Here is a 15256-nt window from a genome sequence, read left to right as displayed (position 1 = left end):
TAAGTTTGTTAACGTCAACAGGTTGAATTTGCAAAAGAATGTTATTTAAGAAGAGTTGCTATTGGCTTCCGAGGTAGAAAGACAGGTGAGTTGAGAGAGAAGGTTTTTGATTGGTTGTAAAGACGCGCAGGTATGCGTTTGCCGAAGCCTAAGGGTTTTTTGTAGAAGAGCAAAAGGTAATGATGAAGATGTTGGAAATATTTTGTTGTAAGAAGATGCTGTAGATGAAAGTTAGTAAAACTCGAAGATATTTGAGATTTAACATATTTAAGTAGTCTCCATTGGACAAAAATACAAAATATATACAGTTTTATTCAAAGAATAGAGATTATCAAGTATATTCTAAATGAAAATTGCATTATTATAAATAACACTGCATGAAATGCATGCCGGATGTATCCAAATCACTTCCTCGTTTGAAACTTTATATTATATTAAATTTATGCGTATTATGTAAATTAAGTATTTATATATCCAACAAAAATATCTTTGTTTCAATTAAAATTACAGTTATTTATCTTTAAAGATTTGTTCTGGATTCGATTCAATTTTGATAAATATTCGCATATTTATTATAAGAAATAGAAAATGTTTTTTTTTTCTAATAGTACGTAAAGTTCTGAAATGCATCTGAATTGTGAAAAACTGTGTTAGTGAATTAATTACTGCTCTTAAGTTCTACTCTAAAATTTTTCTGTACGTTCAAATTTAGCTTTATTTATCAATTTCAAGACAGGATTTCTTTTTATTACTTTTTCTTATTTAAAAATTATTTGTTTAAAAAAAAGTGCTTTGTGTAACAGATGGAAGTATACTGTGAGCATTTTTTTCCCCTGACAAAAATATTTTTCCTCAAAAATACAAATATTATTTAAAATTATAAAATCAGAACTGCAATTTTTATTGCATGCTTTATATTTCAATTAAAATATAAATACATAAAACATTCATAAACTGTATCGACTTTTTACATTAAAAGAAATTTAGGAAAATTTATGAATATGTTTTATACGCCCTTAAATTTTCAAAAAATAATGAATTTTTTTTTTCAGCACAACATCCATATCTACGTCTGAAAAAAAAAGGTTAAAGTGTTTTCAAATATAAAATCTTTATTCCTTTAACGGGAAAACTATTTTAGTTTAGTTCTTACTCGTGGGTTCGAACCACTCCCCGTGTAGTAAATGGTGACTGATGCACGCTAAATCTGTCGAGTCGCAAAAGTCCTCCATGTTCCCATGACAAATCATCACCTCTGGGGATACTGGATTGGAGATCGATCGTTCTCTGATTCAGGTCAAAATTACGATCTGTGGATGAATGAATGGATGTATGAATGGGTCCGTCCTATGAACGGGTGTGACGTATGGCACACCCAGACATATGTGGCAGAAGTCAAATTCTTGGCCATAGATGGCGCCACTGGAAAGAAAGAACAATCGCAACCCTCTGCCTAAACAGGCATACGAAAGCAAGCAAGCAACTATTTTCATGGTTTTCACAAAACAATAATCTCGCTTCAGATGGTCCCACAGTTGGTTTATCGTAAAATACTGTTCCCAGTCGATCACCAAAGTTAAGCATCACTGGCTGCTGTCAGTGAGCGGGTGGGTGACCACTTCGATCACCCTGCCAAGGGACTGAGGAACTGTAACTTTGTATCGGTCCTCGTTAACCTATTCTACAGTAAAATACCAAACTTCAGATCGTTCAGCCCCTTTGCAGAAGATCAAAACTGTGATGGCATGTCTTCGGATCATCCTCAAGGATGTTTCCGAGACCGTCGCCAATAGCCCATTGTTTAGCTCTAGTGCAACATAAAGTACTACTACTACTTGTTTCGGATGTATTCACAGTTTAGCTTTAAAATATAGTGCTTTAAACTTAATATTAAATCTATAGCATATTTTTAGTTTTGGACCGAACTCAGAAGACGAGGGAGCTATTACGTAAAACATCACGACTATCTCGCTATCGTAAAGAATTTTTCTTCATGAACTTTGCTATGTTAAATGAGGAGCTAAGCGAAAGAATTGTTATTTATTTTAATAGTTTAGTAAGAAAATATGTCTATTAGCTAGAAATGTCCACTTAGCTGTTGAGCTATTTTGACTCGTTTTAAAATATTGCTTCATTCAAAATCAATGTATGCACTGTTAAAGTTGGATAAATAACTATGAACTTGGCTGTTGTCGCTGGCCATTAAGGCAAGGGATGCAATTGTTCTTGTTTTCTAGTGGCGCCATCTATTGCCGAGAATTCGACTCCTGCCACACCTGTTCATAGGGCGGACCCATTCATACATCCATTCATTTATTCACGAATCGTAATTTTGACCTGAATCAGAGAACGATCGATCTCCAATCCAGAACCCCCAGAAGTATTGATTTGTTATGGGAACATGGAGGACTTTGCGACTCGACAGATTTAACGTGCATCAGTCACCATTTACTACGCGGGGAGTCTTCGGCCGGCGGGGTTTGAACTCTCGAACATGGGCCCAGCTCCCTACCGACCAGGCTATCCCGGCCCTTGTGCAACAAATTGTATTCGTAAGTATAAGAAATGCTGTCAAGATGTTGCGACTTGATTTTGCGTGATACGCAAAAGCATCGATACTTTATAGAAGTCCCAATATATTTTACAAAAATTATCAGTAAAATACAGGGTACTATACAGAATCTTGGGGTAAAATCTTCAGGAGTCACCTAGCAATGCCCATTTACAACTGAATTTAGCTTTTTCTTATAATTTGTCCAAGCACATTAGGCACATCTTACTAGTGCAAATGTTTGGTTTCTATGTCTAAAACTTTGCAAGTTTAACTTATGCTGATATATTTAAAAATCAGGCATGAGAAGAAGTTGGGTAACTCTCGTCCATTAAAGTCCAGTGTTTCCCAAACTTATGACTTTTGTGTACCCTTTCTAAATTTTTCGAAACGCTGAGTACCACTAATAAAAAAATAAGTGAATTTTTTACTATAAAAAAATTGCACAAATTTAAAAATCACAACTGGCTGTTGACACGACTATTTATTAACTGTTAACTCTGCAAAAAATAGTCTATAGAAAAATACGTAATCGTAAATTTTCATGGCTAGATTTGTTTTTAAATAAATTTTTTTGAAATTTTCGTTTGTTGCAAGATATTCCGCATAAGAACGCGTACCTCCGCTAAACTGTTCCCGTACCCCTGGGGGTACGTGTACCACACTTTGGGAAACACTGCATCAAACCATTTGACGTACACTGACCTATTTTCGATAATAATTGTCAAAAAATTAAGATCAAACTTTTAATTTATTCTAACTTTTTAAAAAGTAAAGTTCTTAAAGTAAAAATAATAGCCTTGTCCTGCCTTTAAAGTTTGACTTTTTTCGGTATTTTCCGAACCATTAATTTAGATAATCACATCACGTAACAGATCAGCAGTAGTAATATGTATAATGGATTTTTTAGATTTAAAAGATTATGCTCGTTAACAATACTTATCCGATTTTATTACCATTCTTAGCGCAGTCAAAAGTAGCAAAACATTGCCTAAATAATAGAATTCTACATAATGTTATATGTAAAAAGCAGGAATCGATAATATTAGGGCTTTCAATTTTAGAGGCTTATTTGCAGTTCACACATTTGTAAACGGTCTCGAAAATGTAGTATTTTATTGCTGATTGTTAAGCAGTGGTGAAATTATGCAGATATACCGCCATTCCAGTTAAAGATCATCAGTTAAAAGCAATTAAATCAAAATTTAAAGTCATTGGACCCGCATAACATTGATAGAGATGTAGTAGTACATAGACTGCAACATGTACCTTCCAAAAATAACAAGTCGATTTCTTAAATAACTGTTTCAAACAAAGTTTTGAAATTGATTTTCTTGCATTATGCTTCAAAGAAAAACATGTTAATGCAAAGACAGTCTCCATTTTCCATAAATCTGTGGTATTTTTTATTTATTATATATATAACCCTCATTGAACAGCAGATCCAATTTTGGACTTACGACTCCTAATGTTCAACTCCGTAGCCTTGGAATTTTTAACCAATCCAGAAGACAAGGAAACTCCTGGATCAATACCCCCAGAGGTAGGATTTGTTATGGGAACATGGAGACCTTTGCGACTCGACAGATTTAATGTGCATCAGTTACCATTTACAACACGGGGAGTCTTCGGCCAGCGGGGATCGAACCCTCGACCTCTTGTACATGGTCCCAGTGCCTTACCAACCAGGTCATCCCGGCCCATAAATCTATGGTATACGATACATGTGCACACATATTTTTGCATTATCTACGCTTTAACACAAGATTCAATTTACTACAAATATATGGACAAAGACGTTCTTGTAATTTAGGCCACGTATATGTTACCTTACCGCTAGTAGAAATCAGATCTAGGGTAAACTATTGAAGTGCCAAAAAATTGTTTCATTTCTCAAATTATCTAGGTAAACTTCAAACTACCTAGATAATCTGCATTTTACCAACTAGGCACTCTTCAAAGTGAAAAATAAGAGTCACGATGGCTCAGGGGATAGAGCGTTCGCCTTCCAATGAGGCGAACCGGGTACGAATCCCAGTCGATACGAATTCCGCATCAGTCCCCATTTACTACACGGGGAGTCTTCGGCCAGCGGGGATCGAACCCAAAACCTCTTGTACATGGTCACGATCTCTTGTACCGCATCCGGCTTGCACCGACCACAGTGATGACGGGAAATATCCTCAGTGATAGACGAATCAGGGGTTAGAGTCCCCTTGCCGTCAGGCTAACCGTGGGAGGCTCTCGTGGTCTTCCTATCCGTGTAACGCAAATGCTGGTTAGTTCCATCAAAAAGTCCTCCACGAAGGCAAATTTCTCCCAATACTCGATCCAGGAGCTCCTTTGTCTTCTGGATTGGGTTCAAAATTACAAGGCTACGGAGTTGAACATTAGTAGTCGTAAATCCATGAAATTGGGTTGGCTGTTCAACAACGGTTATTAAAAAATAAAAAATAAATATAAAGTGAAAAATAAGGTCTCTGCTGGAGCAACAGCAACGTTTCACGCTTAAATTAACATATTTTATTTATTTATTTTTCGCAATTTGAAAGATCAAGTAACTACAATGAAGAAGCCAACACATTATTGATGGAATCAATCATCAATTGAGTTTAAAAAAAATATAATGCGAAATATCTAGTGGTTTATAAAATATTATTACAATCCAGGAAATTAATACGTTTAGTGTCATTTATTTTTTTTTAATATCTAAAAAAATCAAGTCAATAAATATAACGAAACAAACAACAAATTAGTTGTTAGAATGACAGACACAAATTTTGAAACTTTTACGATACGTAAACGTTAAAGGCGTACACTACCTAGATAAATTGCGGAAGACTCTTGATTCTGCACTTTAATGAATTAGCCTAGTTAATATGCAAATTAGTTAGGTAATGTACGCAATGACTTTCGAACTTTAGTTGTAACTGAACCAGCACTCAACATCTCTTACCTCATGTATACAGAGATATACAACATATACAGAGCAACTTGTACCTTTCAAAACTAACTAATCGATTTCGATTTCTTAAGTAACTATTCCAAACAAAGTTTTTATAGTGATTATTCTTGCATTATACTTGAGTGTACAGATGCAATGACAAGTGTCCCCATTTTTGCCATAAATCTATGGTATATGATACATGTACGCATATATTTTTGCATTATCTATGCTTTAATACAAGATTCATTTTACTACATATATATGGACAAAGATGTTTTTGTAATTTAAGTCACGTATATGTTACCTCTGGTAGAAATCAGTTCTAACTACTGGGCAGATAAACTAGGGTGAACTATTAAAGTGACAAAAAATTGTTTCATTTCTCAAATTATCTAGGTAATCTTCAAACTACCTAGATAATCTGCATTTATGGTAAAAAAAACTCTTGATTTTGCACTTTAATGAATTAGCCTAGTTAATATGCAGATTAGATTGGTATTGTGCGTATTAATGGCTTTCGAACTTCAACGGTAACATGGACAGATCAACTTGTAATTTTCAAAATTAATTATTCGATTTCGATATCTTCACTAACTGTTTCAAATGAAAATTTGACATTGGTTATCTTGCATTATATCCCAAATGTACACATATTAATACAAACTCAGTCTCCATTATCCATGAATCTGTGTTGTACGATATATGGATGCATATATTCTTGCATTATTTGTGCCCTGACGCAAGCGTTAGTTTTTCTTATGTTAGACTACACAGTAATGAACAAAGATGTTCGTGTAACATAAGCCACGTATATATGTGGTTTGATTCAAGCGTTATTTGTTCTTGCATTAAGCTACAAATATATGGACGAAGATGTTTTTATAACATAAGCCAGGTATATATGTGGCTTATTGCCAGCCTTGGTTATTTTTGTATTAAAGTACAATGTAGGAACTAAAATGTTCTAGTAGCATAAGCCATGTATATATGTGGTTATATTCAAGCGTAAGTTGCTCTTTCATTAAACTTCAAATATATATAGACAAAGATGTTTTTGTAACATGAGCCACATACACCGAAGAGTCATTACATTATGACCACCCTCCATCTATAACAATGGGTTCACCCAGGTTTTCATGGTTTCTCGTACAGGAACAATGTTTCCATGGGGCAGATTAGGACCCATAATCCTCATAGAACAATCCCTGACGTCTGCAAGCTACTCGAACATAGTTGCAGACCAGGTTCACCCATTCATGGCAACAGTTTTTCCTGCGGGGGAGGGTGTTTACCAACAGGATAATGCACCATATCATAAGGGTCGAATCATCATGGATTTTTTTCGAGGAAGATTCCAGTGACTTTCAAGTCATGTCTTGTCCCCCAAATTCCGCTGACCTTAATCCAATAGAGCATTTGTGGTCCTACTTGGGAAACCAAATTCGTGCTACCACGCTACCCACTCGCAATGTGAGGGAATTGCAGGACCAGTTGGTGAGCGCTTGGTACCAGATGCATCAGACTACCTATCAGCACCTTGTGGAATCAATGCCACTGCGGGTGCTAGCAGTTTTGAGGGCTAAAGGTGGTCCTACATGTTATTAGCAGGGTGGTCATAATGTAATGGTTCTTCGGTGTATATATGTTGCTTGATTCAAACGTTAGTTATTTTCGCATTAAGCTACAAAGTTATGGACAAAGGACAAATATTTTCATGAAACATATGCCACGAATATATGTGGCTTAATGGAAGCGTTAGTTTTTCTTTCATTAAGCTACAAATATATGGACTAAGTTGTCTTTGTAACATGAGCCACATATATATGTAGCTCGATTCAAACGTTAGTTATTCTTGCATTAAGCTACAAAGTTATGGACAAAGGACAAAGATTTTCTTGAAACATAGGCCACGAATATATGTGGCTCAATGAAAGCGTTAGTTTTTCTTTCATTAAGATACAAATATATGGACTAAATTGTCTTTGTAACATGAGCCACATATATATGTAGCTTCATTCAAGCGTTAGCTGTTCTTGCATTAAGCTATAAAGTTATAGACAAAGGACAACTATTTTCTTGTAACATATGCCACGAATATATGTGGCTCAATGAAAGCATTAGTTATTCTTGCATTAAGCTTGTGGACAAAGATGTGTTTGTAACATAAGCCACGAATATATGTGACTTAATACATGCCTTAATTATTCTTGTATTAAGGTACAAATATAGGGACAAAAATGCTCGAATAACATAAGCCATGTATACATGTGGCAAAATTCAACCGTAAGTTGTTCTTTCATTAAGCTTCAAATATATGGATAAAGATGATTCTGTAACATGAGCCACATATATATGTGGCTTGATTCAAACGTTAGTTATTCTTGCATTAAGCTACAAAGTTATGGACAAAGGACAAAGATTATCTTGAAACATATGCCACGAATATATGTGGCTCAATGAAAGCATTAATTGTTGTTACATTAAGCTTGTGGACAAAGATGTGTTTGTAACATTAGCCACGTATATGTGTGACTTAATACACGCCTTATTTATTCTTGTATTAAGGTACAAATATAGGGACAAAAATACTCGAATAACATAAGCTATGTATATATGTGGCTAAATTCTAGCGTAAGTTGCTCTTTCATTAAGCTTCAAATATATGGATAAAGATGTTTTTGTAGCACGAGCCACTTATATATGTGGCTTAATGCTAGTCTTCTTGCATTAATCACAATTAGAACTAAGATACTGTTTTTTTTTTAAAATAGCAAACGTGAGTGTCAAAATTTTTATCTTCAAAACAATTAATCCCAAATTTTTTTTTCTTAAAAGACGGAGATATTTCTCTGTGCGTGCTTATATTTTTAAAAATATTATTTCAGTATATTTCAAAACCAGCATTGCGTAATCAACTTCCCTCATTAATAAAACATTAGTATGCGCATTTTCCTTTCTCCGTAAACTCGTCTTACTGTGATTCAGTAATATTTTATTCATTTCTGCGACACGGTAGAATTATTTTAAGCATTATGATAAAAGTCTTCCGAAAATCTCACTGAAACATGAAGATAGACGTAATGGAACAGCTACAACGTCTACTATTTTACAGAAGTATATTGTTTTTTGTTTGGGCATTTTTTTTTATTTCCTGATAATTACGTCTATAGAAATAACGTTAATGGATTTAAGAATGTCATTTAAATAAAAATAAATAAAACAAAAGACATCAGTAAAAATACTTTTCTTATAAACAAAACTTATATGAATATAGCTTTGAAGTATTATTTTTAACTTTTAGATTATAAAGCAATCTTTCGATTGCCATTAATCGGCCAAAAGGAAAATGGAGTTTAAGGCTCTCTAATTTCGAGACTAACACCAAGATAGAGGTAATAAGATCAACTTCGCGCATCGGTCGCTTTTACTTACCAGACGATCTGAAGATAGGAGAGCTGCAACATGACATCAGTGATTAAACCTCAATCCTTTATTACAATAACAGCATCGCCGTGACTAAACTATTGTCTTTGCTTAACTTTGCCATCACGCCTCTTATTAGTCCTTAGTTATTTAGTAAAAAAGTTCAATAAAATGACCCATGTCGACCCCGATTATTCGACATAAAGGTTGATTCCATCTTGAGGAATAGTTAGCAAGAATATTAATTGAAAAAATAATTTTAAAAAAATTTCCAGTAATAAAAAATTCGAAAAAGAATTTCAGCTTGTTAGATAGAAGTCGAGAAAGAATTTTGTCAATTAGAGCTAAGTAGATAGGGCTAAGTAGATATTTTAAAGCTAAGTAGATAGAAGTAGAGAAAGTTTGCATGTTCGATTGCAAGATTTTCAGTAACGGAGAGGGTAAAAAGAAAAGGAGAGAAGAGTGGGGAAATCGCATAACCATTTACAAAGAGTATAATCATATTCTATCTTATTCCAATTTTAACCAATTTTATTCCAATTTTGTAACAGAAAGTTTAAACAACTTTCTTTGTAAAACNGACGGGGTAAATGTGCCTCCTTATTTGCATTACAATTTAAATTAAAATCAAATAACATAGCATATTTTCAGTGTTTGGTTGCTCACAGGCTACAATGAATGGTTTTTTGAGCAAAAAGAGAAAGGGGCGATGTGTGTCAGCCAACCCCAAGAGGGGGGCGATGGTCCACAAAAGGTTGGGAACCACTGTTCTATCTTATTCCAATTTTAATCTGATTGTAACAGAAAGTTTAAACAACTTTCTTTGTAAAACGCTAGTTTTAACTTGTTCCTAGTAATCAGTTTTTGAAATTGATCAAACGTTGTATTGTGTACGATTTATAACGCCAAAATCAATTAAGGTATTTTTTTCTTCCAAAAAACGCTAGATTCAATTCATCTCTGATAATCAATTTTCAAAATTAAGCAAACGATTTGTTAGAATAAAAACGAAACGATAACGATAAATGAAATTAACGTAGGAACGGAATTAAACGAAAACGATAATTTTTCTTCCCTTTTTTTACTTAGAAAAAATACAAGAATTTCCACCAAACGATTATTATAAAACGACTCTTTCACAGCTGTAAAAAATAACATTTCAGTTTTGTTTAAGCATAAACTGTTTCAAATCGTTGATTTTTTTCATGCATAATACAGCAGTTATTCACATTAATATTAAGGTCAAATGACACATTAAAATTAGAGCAAAACTCAATAAGATTACTTCCATAACAACTGTTCTTTTTGAAAAAGCAATCGTATTTTTTCATAACGAAGTTGTTCGCTTCGTATTATAATCTAATTGGGATTATTGCGAGTGACAAGCCCATAAATGAATCAACGAAAAAAATAAATAATTGAAAGAAATCTCAGTAACCTTTGTTTCTTTTAATTATAGCAATGAATATAGCATCGTATTGTTCAAATAATGAGCCAATTTGTGGCTGTTACTCCTTTTATTATGCGACAAAAAAACTTATTTTATTTTGATTTTTTGCTGTATTGATGCACAAAACAAGTATTTTCTGCCTATAGACATAAAGCATAATAGAAGCTGTCTGTAATTAAATAAAAGGTAGTGGTTGAAAAGCAGTAGCCTTCGAGATGATAATGTGACGGCATTGTACAAATTTCTTTTTGAAAATAATTTTAAGAGTTCATTATTTGAAGGGAAAAAAAACACGAGGAGGAATAAAAGCACCAGAAATGAATTATTTTTGCTATATCACAGTCGAATTTCGAATGTTTCGGCGACAACGGTGAATGTTCGGTGATAGTAATAGTACTTTCATCGTACCTGCAATTTTAATAAATGTTTGAAGAATAAATATTAATAAATTATTAATAAACTATAAATAAATTATAAATAAATTTAAATATTTTATAAATCTTTAAAATATTTTCAAAACAGAATCGTCTGCATTTTAATTTATATCAATGGTGCGAGCCCAAAACCAACAATATAATTTCAATCTAATTGAAATTTTTGAACGATTTTTATTGGTTTGGCGATTGAAGTTAAATGCCAAACCAATGGGGGCCTCGATTCTTCATCTTATCCCTTTATTTTCATGATTAATTTTATTTTTCGTGTAACTACAGTCCCTGGCCAAATTATTAGGCGCACTATTAGATTCTATGTAAAATCTTAATTATCAGGTGATACCATACAGCTTTATTGTATTTACGCGATTGAAACCGGTTTGTACTTGTTTACGTTCGTGTATCAATTGGTTAAATTAGACGATATATAATATAAATTCGACGATTGGATAAGTTAGACGATATGTTATATAAATATAGAATATTTATTACATCAAGTATTATATTATTATATTATAATAATTATACCAAATTAATAGACGCACTGTATTTTTTTTTAATAATTACGTGTTTTGCACGAGTTTATATACAGTACTTTTATATTTAACTATTCATGTAATGGATTTTTATTCAGGAGATTTTTCACATACCTCCCATTCGTATTTATTTTTAAAGTATTTCATTACAATGTTAACCAATTTATACACTAACGTAAATAAGTGCAAACCTGTTTCAGTCGAGAGAAAACAATGCAGCTGCGTAGTATCACCTGATGATTAAGATTTTATATAGANTGGATAAATTAGACGATATATTATATAAATATAGAATATTTATTATATCAAGTATTATATTATTATATCATAATAATTAGACGAAATTAATAGACGCACTGTAGTTTTTTTTTAAATAATTACGTGTTTTGCACGAGTTTATATACAGTACTTTTATATTTAAATATACATGTAATGGATTTTTATTCAGGAGATTTTTCATATACCTCTTAATCGTATTTATTTTTAAAGTATTTCATTACAATGTTAACCAATTGACACAATAACTTAAATAAGTGCAAACCGGTTTCAGCTACGTAAAAACAATAAAGCTGTTATAGTATCACCTGATAGTTAAGATTTTACATAGAATCTTATAGTGCGTCTAATAATTTGGTCAGGGACTCCAGTACAGATACCTAAAGTAATAATTAATCTAGAATAGAATAGAATTGTCTGAGGCAAAATTTATCTACAAACTATTTAAATTTCTATTTTACAAACATAACAAACTGAGGAAAAAAATTAAAATCGAGCGGAATAAAATGGAAAGAAGTTGAACTGCAAACGGAAATCATCATTTGCTACCTACGCTACTTTGCGTTTATTTTAACCTCTATTTTACGCTTCATACAATCCAAAATTAAAGTATACACTGATTTGACATTTCACGATAACTATCATGATGTTGTTTAACTAATTCTATTCACAAATTCTTATCACACTTACCTTTGGCGAATTAGTTAACAGAACAATACACCATGACCAAGTCAACAATGATGACTGCGACTAGTGACATTGTTATTAAACTAGATCGAATGATGTTATTGTTAGCTACAACGACGACAATGTTGAATCGCAATATATTGCGATTCAATTAAATTTAACCTTTGAAAAAAAAATAATGCGAAGTTTATAAAATATCATGGATTCCTACAAAGAAATTAAATATGCATTCAGTTTATGTTTTGATACTATTGGTCGTCGCACATGAGATAATGGATACAAATGGGATTAGATATCGATATAAAAGAGTAGGCAAGTAAATTCAACGTTTGTCATGTTTTTATGTAATCAATCTAACGCTGTAGTGTGGGAAGGTTATAGGACAGGGGTGGCGAACCTTTATGCACCAGCGTGCCATTTTCTCTAAAAAATTGCTTAATGAGGTCATAGACGTGACGTCAAATGATTTTGACTTCGTGATTATTGGGAAAATAATAATACTAAATACTATCAACTCAAAACTCTTTATTTACATTGAAGAAAATATACATTTTGCCTTGTCTTGAAACAACTTAAAGTAACATCAGTGTGACTTCCGTTGTTACAGATTAGATGACAAGTAACTTATATTAGGTTGTAAGATGTTAGTTTAAGAAGGACTGTTAATTTTTTTTTGCTAGTTATTTATTGTTAGCTTGTTTTTTGTGGTTATTATTTTTTTTTTTAGCATTAATTGTTAAATTTTTTATTACTTTGCTAGTTTTTGTGAATTTAATATTTGTGTAATAACAATTCGCAGTGTAATAACAATTCGCAGTGTAATAACAATTGTGATCGGTGGCGTGCCCAAAATATTATGCCTCGTGCCATAAATGGCACGCGTGCTATTGGTTTGTCATCCCTTTTCTAGGATGTTATTGTTTTTTTTTTCTTTTAATGCAATATAGACTTTATTTGTCAGTATGGCCTCCTTTACGAGTGATACATGAATTACAAAAAATCTCCAACATTTAAATACTTCATTTAAAGAACGAACAAACTGCAAAAAAAAACAAAAAGCAGGAAAAAAAACTATATGGTGTTTGTCATATGCATCAAATATATTTCCCCATAGCAACAGGTCCCACGGTTTGGACTTTTTTTTTTAACCAGCACTGATTTTTTAAACGTTATTTATGTTTTGATCCCAGCAGTCATCCATTAATTTATGTAGGTATCTCTGTCACATATATAAAATTATTTAAAGGAAAGTGACTATAGAAACTAAATAGTAATTTTTTAGAAAATATGTAGATAATTTTATAAAAGCATATAATAATAATGTAGATAATTGAATAAATTGTAAAAAAGCACAAATGTTTATAAAAAAAATTGGAACAGCATTTCCCCATTAAGCTTTTCTTAACATAATAAAATAAATTTGGTTAAAAGAAAAAACATGTTTCCCTGGTAACCATTTTGAACATTTTTATTTATTTATCTATTTTATTTTATTTGAGATTCCATTTCCAACAAAATCATAATTCGGCTTATTTTATTTATTTCCTAGGTTATATATATACCAAAAACAAATTCATTGCTGGGGTAGACACAGTTTTGGGACTGAGAAATTAGCTTTCAAACATTAAAACATATTTTTAAAACAATACTCATAAAACAATGAAAAATTTCGATCTTTTTTTTATTACTTTAAAACCGTCGTTGAACAACGACGAGTTTACGAGTTTTTGAGTTTATAACTACCGCAGTTCAAAGCCGTATCCTTGCAAATTTGAGCTCAATCCAAAGGACAAGCGAACGCCTGAATCAAGAATTGGAAGAAATTTGTTTTTGTTGAGGCCTTTTTTGATGAGACTAGCAGGCATTTCCGTTACATGGAGAGGAAAACTATGAATACCACCCACGGACGGCAAGGGGACTCTAACCCATAATCCGCTTACCTCTGAGGATATTTTACGTCAGCACTGTGGTCGGTGCTAGCTGACCTTCTTTTTCTATTGCTGACATAATTTGTAATTCCGAATAAAGTCTTTCGAAGATCAATACGTTCACAATTGTCTTTATATTCTTCGATAGTCGAGGTACCGCCGTAAGGAGTTTGATGATTGAATTCCATAGCCGCAAAAAATTAAGAACCACGATCCTAAAGTATCCTTGCGAGCTAATAATAGTTAAAACTAAACTCAGCGGCGCGACAGCCCTAGAGGACCAAGGCCTACTGTGCCCATCTCACTTTTCTTGACCTTGGGCTCTGGGGTGCAGGAGCAGATGTTCCGGTCAGGTGGTCAGGTCATAACCACTAGTAGGTGTTGGTCAGGTTCACAAGCATGCTTGGTACTCATTTATCGACCCACTGAAGGGATGAAAGGTTGAGTCAACCTTGCCCGGTCCGAGGATCGAACCAAGGACCTGTGACACGACAGCGCGAACCACCGGACGTCGCTAATAATAGTTGCTAGGAGACAAATCTGGAGAATACGGTAGGTAGAGTATCAATTAAGATCTAAATCCATGGCGTTGTGTCACCGTAAGAATAGAAACATCAACAAACTATTGTTTTTCTTCAGGAGGAATGAATTACCACAGCCCAATTGAAAAAAATTTTATTCTTGCAAAATATTACAACATTCTTATTTTTAAGGTGATAAAATACTTCCTATAATTTCACTTTACACACATATTACAATTTTAAGGATTTTTTGGGGAGAGGGGGCTGATGCAGCCAGCTCATTCTAAAGCCCTGAGCATTCAGCATCATATAGTATACTTACGATCCCGTTACGCTTAACAAACCACCACCATATTTCAAAAGCAGCTGGTACCTTATAACATTTTTCGAGCCATTTCTGATCATTTCAAACCATTTTTTCCTTGAAAAAAGTGGTAATCAACTCACGAATATCGATTTTATCCGTTATTCTTTCTCTATATCTCATTTAAACTCGAAACTGA

This window comes from Parasteatoda tepidariorum, chromosome 9 (genome assembly GCF_043381705.1).
Source record: "Parasteatoda tepidariorum isolate YZ-2023 chromosome 9, CAS_Ptep_4.0, whole genome shotgun sequence".
NCBI lineage: Eukaryota > Metazoa > Arthropoda > Arachnida > Araneae > Theridiidae > Parasteatoda > Parasteatoda tepidariorum.
Note: the sequence above shows the minus strand (reverse complement) of the source record.